This window comes from Marmota marmota, unplaced genomic scaffold (assembly GCF_001458135.2).
Source record: "Marmota marmota marmota unplaced genomic scaffold, marMar, whole genome shotgun sequence".
NCBI lineage: Eukaryota > Metazoa > Chordata > Mammalia > Rodentia > Sciuridae > Marmota > Marmota marmota.
The window spans coordinates 15,113,514-15,130,894 of NW_026000048.1; the positions used below are offsets into that span (position 1 = coordinate 15,113,514).

Sequence of the window (17,381 nt, forward strand, 5' to 3'; positions counted from 1 at the left end):
CTGTGCTGTAAGCAGTATGGCAGAAACCACCATCCACACACCTTATTGAATTAGCCCCAAAGGCATCACACAAGGAGAGTTGGAAGAGAACTCTGTAGCCACTTTTTGTCCAGAAGTCAAGTGAGAAGAAAATGGAAGAAGAATATTTCAGGTCAGGGGACCAGCAAGTCAAAAGGTAGGAGTCTTAAGGAGGCATAGCATATTCAAGAAAGTGCAAGTAATTATATATGTATGTATGGAGCAAGAAAGGACTCAACTGAAGTCATAACATGACTCCCATCTACAGGATCAGGCAGAAGCTACCCTCTTCAGAACTTTGCCTGTGGGTCAACCTTGCTTGCCTTCTTCTCATCCCTAGTCTTCTTTCTTTCCCCACTCTTCAAGTGTGTCCCCTAAGAGCAATTCCTTAATAAATTCCTGTGCATAAATTTTCCTGTTAAGATCTGCTTTCTGGAGAATCTTCCCTAAGTGGTTAACAAGAACATCTTCAGCAACAGTTCCAGATGAAACATCATGAGCAATACATTACATCTGTAATGTATTGACAGAAAGGACAGAGAGAAAAGGAAGGGGAAAGAGGTATTTAAAAGGTACTGATTAAACATGGGTAAAGGTAGAAGAAAACAAACCTAGGATAAGTTCAGTTATCAGACTTGAATAATCAGCTGCCATCAATCTCTGAGCCAGGAAATATAGAAGAAAGAGCAGGTTTGGAGGAATGGAAGAAGATCTGCACATATTAAGTATGAGGCATCTATGAAATAGCTGGGTTGAGCTACTTAATAATCAGTGTGTGTGTGTGTGTGTGTGTGAGAGAGAGAGAGAGAGAGAGAGAGAGAGAGAGAGAGAGAGTTCAGAAGCTAGTTCTGAGCTGAACAATTTTGAGAGTAGTTTGAATAAGAGATATAAATGAAATTTCCCAGGGTGCCAGAAATAGGCAATCATGAAATATTAATTTTGCTGGACAACAGAGTACTCTTAAGTTGACATTTTAGAATGACTTCACCTCCAGAGTTATATCACAAATTCTAGTAGAAATTAAAGACAACCTTTATTAGAGATACTGAAGGGTTTTAATGGATTGTCTCATTTAAGAATAGCTAATAATGATAATAATAAATCCATTCAAATTAGTAAGGCTCCTAGACAAAGAGAAATTAGACAGAACATTAATGATTACACTACACAAGAGCAGAATTTTCATATTAACTGATCATGTGATGGGTAGGATGGTTCCCACAATTAAAATCATCATTCCATGAGCCTGGTAAACATGCACAGGGCTATGGAAATGTTTGCAGACATGCAGTTTTTAAAAGAACCTACCTTCTTGTCCAGGATAGTTCATCTGTCTATGACCTGGACTGATCCATTGGGAGGATTAAAACAAGATCTCTGTTAAAATACATCTGAAGTGATTGATAGTTCACCTGGGAACTGACCCCACTAACTCTTGATTTGGACCTTATTGTCTTAGAAATGGAGAAATTACTCATTGATAGTAGGGAGTGGGGTGTAGAGAACCAAGGGCAAACAGTTTATCAGACCAGAACCTAGGCTGGGTAGGCCTGAAAGAGACAGTCAAAGGTCTAAGCAGATAAATGCAGTCCAAAATATGATAGATTCAAGCAGTTTCTTTCTTTCTTTTTTCTTTCTTTCTTTCTTTCTTTCTTTCTTTCTTTCTTTCTTTCTTTCAGTTGTCTATGGACCTTTATTTGTTTTATTTATTTATATGTGGTACTGAGAATCGAACCCAGTGCCTCACACACACAAGACAGGTGCTCTACCACTAAGCCACAACCCCAGCCCCTCAAACAGTTTTTCTTCAGTGATTTTCTAGCAATTTGCTCCCTGAATTTCTATCTTCTGATTCTTAAATTAATCTATAACACATCCCTCCCTAGCTCTTTAATAAACCCTTTGTTCATGACGTAAAAACTTGGGTCAACTTGTCTTCTCAGTTTTTAGAGATACCTACTGACCACCTGGTGTTAACTGCAGCTGTTCTGCCCTAATCCTCTGAGACACAAACTGCAGAAGATACCTGCAAGCTGCATTCCACCCTCTGGGCTGCTTTGAGTGGACCAGAAGTAATTCTACATACTCTTAAGAGGCAATTAAAATTTGAATAGGTAATATATAAATCTTCTGAAATTACTACATTGAGAGCAAAATAAGAAAGATGGCATACTGGGTTTATTATTATTTAATTAAATGATATTATTAGTCACTAATAATTAGATAACAGTGGCATGAGAATCTTCATCATAAAAAGTAGAAATAATGGCACCATAATGTGATTTTTCACAGTAAACAGAGAAGTTTCAAGTCCCTCTGAAAATAAAAGTCAAATGTTCCTGACATTTGCAATGCATATTAATTTGGCTTTAATTATTTGTTAAAAGCTTCAAAGAAAAATTGCCCTTTAAATAAAGTATGTTCAAAATTGATGCCTGTAAGTTACAGGTAAATCAATCACACCACATCATTTTAAATTTACCCACTAATACTCAATCTCACATCTATCTCCTATCTGTTCTGGACAGAGTGGACTGTTCAGTTCTATACGATCTTAAAGGGTTTGCCAAGATGTTTGGGGCTCTTGTGATGGTGACTGAACCATTATGGATCCCCCATGGGTCAGAGAGAACATAGGATTGGGGATTGCAGGGAGGGATGATAATGTTCCTCTTTCTACCTTCTTTCTTCAAATTATAAAGAAGCAAACTTCTACCACAGCTTTATCTCTGTGCCAGATTGCATCAATACTGTATCATTTGTCCCTTGACCTTTGGGAGGAAAAGTCTAGAAACTACATTTCTCCACTGTCTGAGGTCCCCAGGAGCCCACCATTGAGAGGTCCTCAGGTGAGATATGAAAGGTGAAAGTCCTTATCCTCCCACGGTGACTGTAGGCTCATGGGTGTCAGCAGACAACAGAAAGGAGGTTTCAAATCTAGGTTTGTTCTCCTCCTGACTCACCTAGTAAGCAGCTTTCCCTGTAATTTCCACACTTCACATTTTCTGAAAGCAGTCATCCTGGGCTTAGTTCCCCTGTCCTCCTATGGTTGTAGAATCCTCCAATTCCTGAGGTTAAACTGATTCCCACCAAGACACCTTATTGAGTTCTGTTTTCCCTCACTCACTCCATCCCAGCAAAGGAGAGTGGTTGATTTGGTTTGTAGAAGCTTGACAATAACTGGACCACATTTCCTAGTGGGCAGGGTTTTCTCCTTTCCCTTTCTGGACTCAGACCTAGAGAATGTTTCTTAGTGTCTATATGTTTTTTTGTTGCCTATAGTAGGCGCATCTGGGTAGGTCCTCAAACCTTCTGTATTAGTTTCTTATTGCTGCTATAACAAATTACTGTGATCACAATCCTTGGCTCATGGCTTCAATCAGCTTGACCTCTGTTTCCTTCATTCCACTTCTACCTCCTGCTATGACTCTCTTGGATCCTTCTTATAGGAACTCTTGGGATTACATTGGGCCCACATGGACAGTCAAGGTTTATCTCCCCATCTTAAGATCCTTAATATAATCACATGTGCTAAGTCCTTTTATCCACATAGGGTAGGACATGGACATTGTATGTGGCAGGCATTGCTCTGCCCAGCATGCCTTCCTTCTGGAACCGGTCTTCCAGACTCATCCACATTTAAGCAGGTGGTGGTGAATCAGCACTGAGGATCTGGTCCCATATTCCTCTCCCCCACTGCGAGCACCCCTGAGCTGTGGGGACTCAAATCTAGATAAAAAGTAGGAGTAAAACCTCTGACTTTGGATAAAGCCTAAAGTATATATATTCTAATGTAGATTTGACAGAGCTCTGCACTGAGAATTATATGAACCGTCAAACCCACTATTCATATCTTCTATCAAGCCAGGAATCCTGCTTGGTTGGTTTGCTTTATTGATCAGATGCCAGAGAATGAGAAGGGTAGATGGTGACCCAGTCTCCTGGATTCATTGTTCCCACTCCATAGATACATGATGAATTACCTGGAGATTCTTTTGTGATGGAGTTTGTTTCTTATGTATCTATTCTGTAATTCAGATTTTGGGAAGACAAATTTTTCAAAATCAGGGCACACCTACATAAATCTATACTGAGCAAAAGTTCAACACAACTTGAACTGTCTGCAAGATATAATGAATTTTCCAAAAATACTTTCACCACTTGACACTAAATACAGTAAAATNCAAACAAAAAGATACTACTTCACACTTATTAGGACAGTAATAATAAAAAGAAGACAAAAGCATTGGTGAGGATGTGGGGAAAATGGAACCCTCATACATTACTGATGGGAATATAGGATGATACACCTGCTGTGAAGACCAGTTTGGCAATTCCTCAAAATACTAAATATACTTACCCTATTACACCAAAACTCCACTCCCAGGTGTCTACACAGGATAAATGAATACATATCTCCACACAAAGACTTGTACAAGCATCTTCATAACCGCATTATTCATAAAAGCCAAAATTTGGAAATAATCCAATTATCCATCAATTGATAAATGGACAAATGGTATCTGGCATATCCCTACAAAACTGTCACTGCAGTCTATTATAGTCTACATAAAAAGAAATTAAGTGATGTGCACTACGACATGAAGGAAACTTGAAAACATTATGCCAAGCTAAAAAAAAAAAAAGCCACCACAAAAGGCCACATATTGTATCTAGTCAAATGAAATGTCCAGGATAGGCAAATCCACATAGACAGAAAGTAGATTAGTGGTTGCCAGGGTGGGGTGGGAGGGCGATGGACTGTAAAGAAGGTGTGGTGACTGACTGCTATTGAGTGTGGCAGTTTCTGCTGGGGGTGGGGGAGGAAATGTGATAGTTGCACAATTTTATGAATATATTTTTAAAGAACTTTACACGGATGGATTTTTTAACTCTGTGTTTTGTTTTGGTACAAGGGATTGAACTCAGGGGCACTTTATTACTGAGCCACATTCCCAGCCCTTTTCTATATTTTACTATTTTTAATTTTTATTTTTAAAATATATTTTTAGTTGTCAATGGACCTTTATTTACTTATTTATTTATATGTGGTGCTGAGGATTGAACCCAGTGCCTCACACATGCTAAGCATGGAGCTACAACCCCAACCCCTGTATGTTATTTCAAGTCAGGGTCTGGCTAAATTGCTTAGGGGGCCTTCACTAAGTTGCTGAGGCTGGCTTTGAACTTGTGATCCTCCTGCCTCAGCCTCCCAGGCCATGGGGATTACAGGAATGAGCTGCTACACCTAGTTCAGTAAAACTATTTTTAAAAAATAAATGAGAAGAAAAAATACTACTTTGTGATCATATTCTTCTTATTCACCACTGAGCTCACCATCCTCAGTGTCCTCACACCTTCCCATCCCAACCCCCACAGACCTCATTGTCCCCACAGAGACCCAAGCCTGTGTGGAGTCTACAGTGAATGCTCAGAATCATCTCATTCATTCTGGACTTTTTCTCTGAAATGCAGAAACCCACACACATTATACCAGTCCTCTGAAATTCGGGTGTCCACTTTAAATCATCTGTTTCAAAGATCAGCAATTTAAGACCCCAGACTCAATTTAATGCTCAACCAGTTTTTTTTTGTTTTGTTTTGTTTTTGAACAGTCTTTTAGCTAAGAATAGTTTGTACATTTTTGAAGCATTGTTTTTTAAAATGTGTGACAAAAACCAAATGTGGACTGCAGAATCTAAAATATTTATTTACTCCCCAACCCTTTATAGAACAAGGTTGCTGACCCCCTGATCCATAACTTATTTTCTCTACATTTATCAACTGAAAACGGGCAATGGAAGAGAGAGAATTGGAGGAACTTTGCCTTTCTTTTATGTAATTGTTGACAATAAAAATAGTAGAGGATAGGGGAGAGCTTGCACAGATTCATGATAGCCAACTGCTAAATTTTGAAGAGTTTTGCAAGTCAGTTGATGGTGTGGTGGAATTGGCTACTGTAAAAAATACTTACAGCACAGAAATTGACAAACCCTACAAATCAAGGCTGTTTCCTCCAATAGAGAGTCAGCACATCTCTAAATAAAAACCTTCTCATCTTTGTACTTTTCAGAGGCAGAAGGCAGGGAAGAATCTTTGAACCAGATTTTTGATCCAGAGGGAGTATGCAGATGGAAGCCACAGTGCAAAACTAGGGATGGATAGGGAAGTGCATGGGACAATGTCTGAGTCCTTTCTGATGCTCACTGTGACTCTCTGATAGTTCCCGCCCCCCGCCGTACTTTCTTTGCTAGGGTTCCCATTCTGTGCACATCAGTGACCAACAGAATCTCCACTCCTCCATCTCTGGAGACTGCTATAAGGAGAAGCAGCCACCAGACCTCATGCTAGGACAGCAGCAAATGAAACCTAGTTGAGCATTAACCAGGACACGGAGGGAAGATTTCAGGATCACCACTAGGGGGAGAACTGGTCATACTTTCTATGAAGGCATTAAAAAGACCAGAACGCAGAGGTCAAAATGTAGAAAACCAGAGAATGAGGCCAAAATGAAGAAGAAACAAAGTAGATCAGCAAGAAGGAGGGAAGGAGAAATTTAAAAAAAAAAAAGAAATAAGCACTGCTTTGTCTCTACTGAAAAGGGGTATTGCATCTAACAGCATCCAACAGGTGGGACAGGAAACTAGAATCAGAACTCTCAGCAAGTTTCCAACAGGCTAAGCACCTTTGTTCTGTGCAGAAAGGGTCCAGCAAACCGACTTCCTTAATAAAACCCCTAAATTGCAAGAAGTAAAATCAGTAATCAATAAATGGGATGGCATTAAACTGAAAAGTGTCATCAAAGTGCAAAGGAAAAATCAAGAACATGAAGAGAGAGCCTAGAGAATGGGAGAAAATCTTAGCCACCTGAACCTCAGATAGAGCACCAATTTCCAGGATATATAAAGAAGTCAAGAAACTTAACACTTAAAAAAATCAATAAATGGGCAAAGGAACTAAACACACACTTCACAGAAGAAGAAACAAATATATGAAAAAATGTTCAACATCTCCAGCAATTAGAGACATGCAAATTAAAACTACACTGAGATTTTATCTCACTCCAATCAGAATGGCAATTATCAAGAATACAAGTAACAATAAATGTTGGTGAGGTGTGGAGGAAAAGGTACATTCACATGCTGCTGATGGGACTGCAAATTGGTGCAACCATTATGGAAAGCAGTATGGAGATTCCTCAGAAAACTTGGAATGGAACCACCATTTGACCCAGTTATCCCACTCCTCGGTATACACCCAAAGAATTTAAAATCAGCATAATACAGTGACACAGCCACATCGATGCTCAATTCACAATAGCTAAGCTATGGAACTAAACTAGGTGCCTTTCAATAAATGAATGAATAATGAAAATGTGATATATATCCATAATGGAGTGTTATTCAGCCATAAAGAAGAATGACTTTATGACATTTTCCAGCAAATGGATAGATATGAAGATGATCATGCTAAGTGAAATAAACCAGTTCCAAAAAACCAAAGGTCAAATGTTTTCTCAGATATATGGAAATTAACTCAAAATAAGGGAGTGGTGTAGGGAAGAACAGAAGTGCAGTAGATTATACAATGGGGAATGGAGGGAAGGGAGAGAGGATAGGCAAAGGAAAGAGAGTGGAATGAATCTGACATATTTTTCCCATGTACATATATGAAAACCACACAGTGAATCCCACCACCACATATATCCATAAGAATGGGACTCTAACCAGAAAAATATATATTTCATGCTTATATAATTATATCAAAATGGATTCTGCTGCCAAGTATAACTATAAAAAGCCAATAAATTTTAAAATATACATATATACAAAATAAAGAGGTCCTAGCAAAAACCACAGGTGGGTGGCGAGGAGGGCATCCCATGCCCTCTTAGACCATGAGTACACTGATGGATGTATAATGCTGAGATTTGCCTTATAGTGGTCTTAATTCTCAATGATGTCTATCTATGAACTTAATGTTGATTTTATTTATTTGTACTTTATTAGTTTAGTATCATTGTATAAGCTTGCTTGTAAAAGATAGCAAATAAAAGGAATCCAACATTGTCTATTTGGTAGAGTACCTATATTACATTTTAAGTACTCATCATACAGATATGTGTGTGTGTGTAGGTGTGCATATATGTATATATAGATTTTCATTCTTCTATTGAACAAATCAGCAAGGAGAGAGATTATATACCAAAAAAAAAAGCCAATCTAGATCATGGTATGATGTGATGGAAATTAGGATTTTATTAATTAATTTATTATTTATTCATTAATTTTATTTCATTAAGATTTGTTTTTCCATATGAGGAAGCAAACTACAGTGTTATTTTTTTAATGCTCAGAAATTAATTAAACAGGCTTATCCCAAGGCAGCTGGGAACCTAAATTCCACATGCAATGTTGTTTCTACAAGAAAAAAAAAAACTTCCAAACAACCTACTTATGAAGAACATTGAGGACAAAATGTGTTTGTGAACTAGATAGGGAAAAAAATGTGTACAGCAGTTGTTTGGAAAGCTAAAATTCACCTCCTCTTTCTTTTCATTGTTATGATAATTTGTGTTTCTACCCTAGAGTACAGATTCCATCTCATCCCCAAATCTCTTTCTCTCCACTCCCCTCATTCTCTCCTCTCTCTCTCTCTCTCTCTCTCTCTCTCTCTCTCTCTCTCTCTCTCTTTCTCTCTCTCTTCCCTAAAGAGATGTTTTGGCCTCATCTCTTTTACAGTTAAAAGAAAATAGATTTCTCATGGATATAGTTCAAGGTTGTTGGCCCCATTTTTGCTGCAGTGGTAACTTTTCCTGGTTCCAGAAAAATGACTCTAAACTAATGGAAATTGGACAAGGTTACAGAGCATGCTAAGAACAGAATTGGAAACCTGAAAGTGCTACACCCAAGGCTCTCTTCCTATTCCTAGAGTAAAAAATGGGCACAACAGAATGCTCTTCTCTGGTGAGGTCAAACTATTATGAATCCACAGAGCTGAAAGCACTATCTGTTGAGTCCATTTTTTTAAATGTGACTGCTTTGAGTTCGAAGAAATTGCAAGCTGTATAGTTTAGTGTGGTCATTTATATGAAAATATAACAGGGTGCCGAACTTGAACCCGTAAGGACAATATCCTGGTAGAACCATAAGAATTTCCTGTCAGCACTTCCACAGTGCACTTAAACAGGTAGAGCCCATTATTAAGCAATTAAGAACTTTTTATTTAGCACATAGGCCATTCCTACCCTAGGGATGAATTTACAGAAGCCATTTTATTTCATTTTCATTTGTTAATGCAATGCTTCATTGGTTAATTGATATGGCCTCACAACTCCTCCTCAGCTAAAATTTGCCAGGTCTCAGCTAAAATAAGTTGCTCATTGGAGGCAACCAGTTAAAACATTTGTGTTAAGATAAGCAAAAGGAAAACTCAACAGCAAGGGACAGGAACATGTGTCAAAATCAAGTTAGGTGGCCAACCAGCTGATCCAAGAAGACTCTCTCTTCCTTTCTCCTCCCTCCCATCTTTCTGTTCTTAATCCTAACTCAACAAGGTAACTTCATTAACAAGTGATGTTCTAAAAATATCCGTGTGATTTTGCTTAGGCCATGATTTTCACCTTTGGCCTCTGGGAGGCCACTATTCCCAGCCTCCCACTTCCACTAGCATTTAAGAAATGGGATGTGATCTCTTAGGAGAAGAGGATCCTTCCCCTGCTGGAGAAGAACTTGCATGAATAGGTGAGACCCTGATGTTCTTGCATCCCAAGCTTGCTACTTCTCTGTTTTACTCTCAGTAAGTGACAGATACTTTTATTTGGGCCAAAACCCCTGCACTAATCCTTGATTCCTCTTTTTCTCCCAGCTAGCATTCAATCTATTAGCAAATTCTGCAAAGGAACATTTATGATATATTGCAAAGCTGACCAGTTCTCACGAAAATCATGCTTGCATGATTTCTCAGGATTATTGCAATGGCTTCCTAACTTCTCTCTCTAATTTTTGTACCACCTCACAGTCTGGATTCCACAGACACTGGAGAAATACCAGAGATTTGACACAATGTTCTTGTCCCTTGCTGTTGAGTTTTCCTTTTGCTTATCTCGTGGTGAGAATGTAGTACTTTAACTCAAGAACAAAATGTACAAATGCAACTTTCCAAAAGCCCCAGGACAGAAGGACTAGACTAGATCTTGAAGAGATGATTTAATCTAGCTCTTAATTATTTCCAGAAGCACATAAGGGTTCTTCAAAGTCATTTCCAAAAATGATATCTGAAGATTCTGGAAGAGTTTTGCCTCTGAATACAAATCTGATCAAGAGAGGAACTAACAGGCCAGAAGATCATAGATGATATCATCCTCCTCCTCATCATCATCATCATCACCCCCTATACTAATTAAACATGTGCCAGGCACCCTGCTAAGCCTCAACATGCATTGCTTTATTTGATCTAACAAGACCCTAAGATAAAATTTCCACTCTATATCTATTTATTTTTTCAACAAATATTGGAAGAACACCCACTATCTGCTATACATTTAAAGCCCTAGGGATACATGAATGAATAAAACAGATAAAAATCTCTTCTTCATGGCCTTAGTGGAGGAGAAAAAAAAACTTAAGTAAAATGTATATGTTTTTAATTTCAATGTCTAAAAAGATCATTTTTGCCAGAAAGTAGAATAAAGAGTTAGAAGATATAGTTTAAAATGGATTAGCCAAGAAAGACCTCATTAAGAAGATACATTGGAGAAAAGATTGGAAGGAAGTGAAGGAATCAGGTCAAGCAGATATCTGGGGAAAGAACATTCCAGATCAAGGGTACAGAGAGTTGCTTACATGAGAACAAGTGTGGTATGTTACAGGAACAGGAAGGAGGTCAGTGTGGTGGACTCATGGTGATTAAGGAGGATGTAGAAGAAGAACTCTGAAGGACTGGAAGTGGCCAGGTATTATAGAACCTTACAGCTGGGGGTAAGGTCGATCTCTTTCACTGTGAGAGAGATGGGAAGACACTGTAAAATGCAAGCAAAAGAGTCTCCTGGTCTGGCTTGTGTCTTGGCAGTATTTCTCTGGTGTCTATGGAATTGAGACTGTGAAGTGGTACAAGAATTAGACAGAGAGAGAAGTTAGGAAGCCATTGCAATAATCCTGAGAAATCATGCAAGCATGATTTTCGTGAGAACTGGTCAGCTTTGCAATATATCGTAAATGTTCCTTTGCAGAATTTGCTAATAGATTGAATGCTAGCTGGGAGAAAAAGAGGAATCAAGAATTAGTGCAGGGGTTTTGGCCCAATTAAAAGTATCTGTCACTTACTGAGAGTAAAACAGAGAAGTAGCAAGCTTGGGATGCAAGAACATCAGGGTGTCACCTATCCAGAAAGTGACGTTAACAAAAGGAACATTATGGCACATCAGATATAGAATCTGTGAAAGGGTGTGCCTCTTGTGATTAAGATTTTATTTTTCCTTCAAAAATCATTCTTTTACTCATTCACTCACTTGTTCATTCATTTCTTTATTCAACAAATATTTATGTAGTGTGCACTGAGTGCTAAATTGTGTGCTATTTGCCTCCTGTGTAAAATATATGATCTAGAGCTTAAAACTTTATGATCTAAAGCTTAAGCAAATATTTCTATACCTATGGATAGGCAATAACCTATAAAACAAGAAAAAAAATTACTAAAGAAGCAAAGGTGTTGGACAACTTAAGTAACTTGCTCATGATTGAACAGCTAGGGAGAGAGAGGGTTGGAACATGAACACAGGTTGCCTCCTTCAGAGCCCACAAGCCTATGCTATAGCCTAATTGAATGTTAGTGCCACTCACTTGCCATCCAGTAGAGACAGAAAACACAAGCAACCAATGGGAAAAAAAATACAATCCATGCAATTTCCCACAATGGCTGTGATGTGACTCTTGCAACATTTCCTGGACCAAGTTTCCTCATCTGTAAGATGATGGGTTTGGATTAAGATGATCTCAAAAGCCCCTTCTGGATCTGAAACTGTGGTTCTTTGGTGCCTATTAGTGTCCAAATGTAAGGACGGTGTGGGGATCACCCACCCAAGCTTCATTTCCTCCACAGGTGTAGGACCACATCTATGAGTAGACTAGGAGCCATGGACCCTCACCAAGTCCTTTTCCCTCTGTTTTCTGAAGGACCTAAGAAGGCAGCAGGAGCTGTGAGAATGAGGGGCTGGCAGCTGGGCAGATGGTCCTTTCAGAGATGAAGACAGGTGCAAAGGATAAACCTTTAAAAAATGACAGAAAAGAAGCCTAGCATGTGTAAGACAACTGGGTTCCATCCCCAGCACCAAAAAAGAAAGGAAAGAGCAAAGAAAAGAAGAGAGGAAAGGAGGGAGGAAGTTGAAGTTGAAGTCCAAGGATAGCAAGTCCATTAAATTGCTCCTGGTTTTAGAAACCCTAAGGGTCTGAATTCCTCCCAAGCCTACAATTTGCAAAACAGACAACTCTTACACATTTCAATGTGATCCTGAGAAACACAGAACCCCCCCCCCACCATTATAGACCCCAGTTTTCTCATCTGCAAAAATAAAGTTAAATAATTTCCAATCTTGGCAATTCATGACAGTATACTCCTAAAAACCTCAGCATTTCTGTACTCTAACTATATTTCCAAAATATACTTCTTTCCCCCAGAAGATACTTTCTACCAAATCTGTAAGAATCATTCAAATGGCCATTTGATCTAACAGTGCAGTTCTGGAAATAGTCCAAATCAAATATCTACAACAGGAGAAACGTTCCAGAGTTTAGCTACCATTTATGAGTATCTCTAAAATATTTTTACATAAAATTTCATTTTTAAGCCACCATAAATCATCTATAATCACAATACTTATCCTAGAACTCTGATAATGTCTTAAAATACCTGCAAAATCCTTAATAGTGGAACATATAGGATTTTTTCTATTCATTGATTACACATTTCTTGTCAATGTTGGTATACTAAATTAATATTACAGAATACAAAGTACCAAAATAAGTAGTACTTTACATTGATATATTCTGAATTTCACTATCTAGTGAAATCACATAAGTAAAATCATCTTATTTTATAGAGAAAAAAAAGGTTTACAAAAATTCTACAAATATCCCTGAATCACATAAATCACATAGCACTGAGAAGGTTCCAATAACTAAAACCAGCTTTACTGCCTATAAATTCTTGATTCAAATTACTGAGTTGTAATATCATTGATAAATATCAAAAAAGCAATGAAAAGTAAATAGTTTTGTTTACATGAACTTTAGCTTTCTGGTAAACACACACACACACACACACATAAAATGAAATTAAGGAGGGAGAAAACCCTCATCAGTCACCTAGGAATTTGCTGCCTTCTACCTGAAAACCCTAACTTGGGCTCCATTCATTAAACCAAGCAAAGTATTGCATACATGTGTTTAATCTTCATGGGTAAAATCTGGATATAAATCTTTTAATCCAGTTTAAATTACAAAGGGTGAAATGTGCACATTAAGTATATTATTAGACGTGTGAAGGAGCTATTTTTGGTGATTCTAAAATATTTTTTCCAATCTGTCCCATTATGCTAGACACATCCAACTCATATTATCAACACATCCATATGAGCATTGTTTTATGACCTCTTCATGGCAAGTTAACAGATAAACTGCTCTAATAAATGTTATCTATAATCTGAATATCTGCAGAGATGTAGGCATTTCATAGATAGGAAACGGAGTTGGCTGCTGATAATGTCCATTGTTTGAAAGTGGAAAACAAAGCTTGTTTGTTGAAGAATGTATACTTTCAAATAGTTAAGAACCCTGTCTTCTTTCTCCTCCTGCCCTCTCCAGTTGCCTTTACTTCTTCTCTTTCAGCTCATTCTCTTCCTTCTTATCCTGTCTCTCCAGCATGACACCTTTTCTATGACACTTTGAACTGTGATTTATTCATCCATCCATTCATTCATTTAAGTCCATCCATCCATTCATTCAGTACCACAGTGTGCCTGGCACAGTGTTGTTCTTTGGGCTTCAAAAATGAATGACAGTTTCTCTGCTTCAAGGAGAATGCAATCTAGTGGACATTGGGCCACACAATTAATGAGATGGAGTGAGTCCTTGTAGTTAAAACCAGTTAACACCTGTCCCTCACTATGGCACATGTATTTTTTTTTTCCATTTGCTTTCCAGACCACTTCTTTCATGGACTGCAAGCCCTCAGAGTGCTGGGACCACAGAGCAGTCATTTCTGTTGTCCCAGCATCTAACACAATGCCTACCAAATAGTTTGGCCCTACAAAGTGTTTAGGGTGGATGGATAAATGGATGGATGGATGGATGGATGGATGGAAGGAAGGAATTGAGTGACCAGTATCTGTTATGAATGACTTTTAAACTCACTGGAATCTAATTTGTGAGTTTTGACTAATTGTCTCCCCCTTTTTCCCAAACTGGCATCCTTGGTATCAAAAGCTAAGTGGATTTCCAATTCCTAGGCACAGACAGTTCTCCCAGAGAATATGCTTTCTCTGCCTTCCTGGAATCATTTCATCGCATATAATATAAATTTCCCAGAGACCCCTTCTTAGGTGAGACCAGGGTGGCTTATCATACCAATTCCTAGCTTCCCTGCCTTCTATAAGACTCTGACCCTAGAAGGAGCGCAGCTTTCATGAACTTTTTTTTTCTTTTTAAACCATTTAGAAGTTTGTCAGTTAAGGAATAAAATCTCCTTGGGGAAATTCTGTTACAGAAGAAGCAGCCAAAAAGAGCTCATCATGCACTGAGGACAAGTCAGCAGAATGCCCAGGGTTCTTGAGCAGATCCGGTCTCGCCCTGCTCTTGCAGTCTGAGGGCTCCAAGGGACCGGTGGCAATGCGGGAAGAGCAGCGGGCAGGAAGGGCAGCCTGAAGGCTCGCGGCCCCTGCCAGTCACTCAGCTCTCCGGAGCTCTGTCATTCTCAGAGAAGCCGCCCAATTACAAGAATCAGCGATTGAACCCTGAAAGGCGCCCAAAATCGACTGCAAGCACCCGAAGTATCACATTTGCCTTCTTCCTAGATTTCTATCGCCCTGGTGGAGACACTGGTGCGCCTCAAAGGGCCCTGACCACCCACTCGACTCTGAGACCCTGGGTCCAGACTCCTCTGCATCCCCACCCTACAGCCCTGCTGCCTCCAGGCCAGCTTCTCCTCTTGTCCTGTCTTCCAGCTGTCACGAAGCACGACGCCTTCAGCGCAGCCCAAGAAGCAAGGCAAGAACCTAATCGCACCCGTTTCCAGCCTCCCCTAACCCCCTGGCTCGGCACTCTATGGGGGCATGCCAAGGTCACCAGAAGAGGCGTGACAGTCTCAACCTTAGCTCCCCCCAAACAACTATCTGGGATCCCGGGGACGAGTTCTTCTCCAGTCCCTCAACCCAATTGAGGGTCTCCTCCTTTGATACCCCATGGTCCCACCAAGACCCCTCCCTCCCTTCCCTCTCCTGGTGCTTGCCCCCATCGGGAAACGCTCACTTCCTCTCCTGTATAAGGCTCTCTTGTAAGTCTCCCCTCAGTTTCCTTAGAGAATGAGGGGAGGAGACGTGCCTCCCACTCGCGCAGGGGGAGCAGCAGGAGAACCGACGCAAACTTCTGCTGCACTTACTTCGGGCCGAGGCTGCCGCCCCCTCGCCTCTGCTCGCTCTAGCACCGGCTGCTGCTCCGTGGCGACATGAAGCCACCACGCTCGCATTCCCCACACCAGCGCAGCTGCGAAATGCGCAAGAAGGGAAAGGAGTGTCTCTCCAGCGAGCGTGCCCGGGGCCGGAGTGCGGGGCAGAGGTCTGGCCGCGCGCTTGGCTGCTAGCTGAGCAGTGGCAGCCTTCGCCCCGGGATGCTGCGCTCAGCGCCGCGCGCTCTGCTCCTCTGCTGGGTTGTTTCTGTCCGACTTGCAGTTTTAGTGCATGCCAGGACTGCAGCACCCTCTCCGTCCTCCCCGGGAAACGACTTTCAATTCACCTGGTAGCTGGCGAGGTTCTGCTGAGGGCGAGCAGCGTGACAGCGGGTGCAGAGGAGAGGGAGGAGCGCGGGAGCAGCGGCTGCCCGAGTGCGCCTCCAGCTTCCTCAGCTAAGAGCGCGCAGCCCTCTCCAGCCGCTCTGCTCGGGACTGCAGTCCTGACGTCACCTACACCCCCCGCTCCCCCAACCCCAGCGGAGGAGCGGCGCGCAGGGTGGGGTGCAGAGAGCGAGGACGTGTGAGTGTAAGCGGGAGTGAGTGTGTGTGTGTGTGCACGCGCGTGTGCCCCGCAGGGCCGGGGACGGATTGGAAGGGCCGCTGGAACCTGAAAGAAGCCTGAAACAGCTCTCTACAAACAGTCGCCAAGGGTTTGCCGTGAACAGCCGGGGGCGCTCGCTTTCAGGTTGGGGCGGGAATACTAGGGAGGTTGAGTTTGGACGAGGGAAAGGATTAACAAAGCCTGGGCGATGGAAGTGCGGGAGTTGGGTACTCTTTTCCCAAAGTTGGAGGATGCACAGAACGCTTTTCAAAAAGCTGCGCTAGAGGTTTAGGAGGAACAGGGAGTAGACCTTATGGGAGAGTTGATATTCACGCTCCTGTAGCAGGGGATCGGGTTGGAGTTGGGATGTTCTCAGGATCCTCTTGGCCTCCACTAGTGCTTGCAATTCCCGAGAGGAAGGAGCCGAGCGAGTCCTTTGAGGAGTCAAACGAGTCCTCTTACCGCTGACTACTGTCAAGTTGCTGCAAAGAAAGCAAAGTGGCTGGCTTTTCGCACCCAGTTTCTCCCGGTGTGAACCTGAGGGAGCGTTTCTGCCAGAAGCTGGACATAAGCACCCCTAGCCAGCAAAAGGGATCAAGGCCAAGGCAGGGCTCCAGGTGCGTGAGGCCCCGCCCTTCGGTCCTGGTCTGAGGCCGCGGTGGTGAGAACTCCAGGAAAGATTCCCTTGAGGTCATCAGGGTGAGGTCACCATTTGAGTCTTTGCCGCTCTCCAGGACCTGTGCTCCAAAGGTACTTATCTACGTAGCCACCCAACTTTCCTCATTCTCTGAAATTGTCCTAAGGGCCAAAAATAAAAGAGACTTTCTGCAGAGGCGCCAAATGAAGGCGCTTTAGGTGGTGCTGGAGTGGTTAAAGGTTGTTGTTCTTGGAGCGTTTGTGCCTTACCAGCAACCTTGGAGAAGAGTGCTTGGCTCCGTGCACCTGCAGCGCACCCCTCCCGGCTACTGAGTGCCCAGGCTGGAGCTGCTGGCCCTCTGCCTGCCGCACCCTAGCGGGAGAAAAATGTGCAATGCGTTGCAGCCCAGGCCAAATCTGCTGCCAGCAGCGAGGCATCAGGTGCGCTCTGCAGTGACCGCCAGCA

At 41.4% G+C, this 17,381-nt stretch overlaps 1 protein-coding gene across 1 annotated transcript in view; it reads right to left on the reverse strand.

The window, feature by feature from the left end:
• The window catches only part of Kiaa1217 (KIAA1217 ortholog), a 761,286-nt gene extending 745,495 nt beyond the window's left edge, over positions 1-15,791 (reverse strand). Inside the window, exon 1 of the mRNA XM_048812695.1 lies at positions 15,670-15,791. The gene's annotated coding sequence lies outside the window, so the exon portion shown is untranslated. The remainder of the gene's footprint in view (positions 1-15,669) is intronic.
• Positions 15,792-17,381: the final 1,590 nt, after the last annotated feature.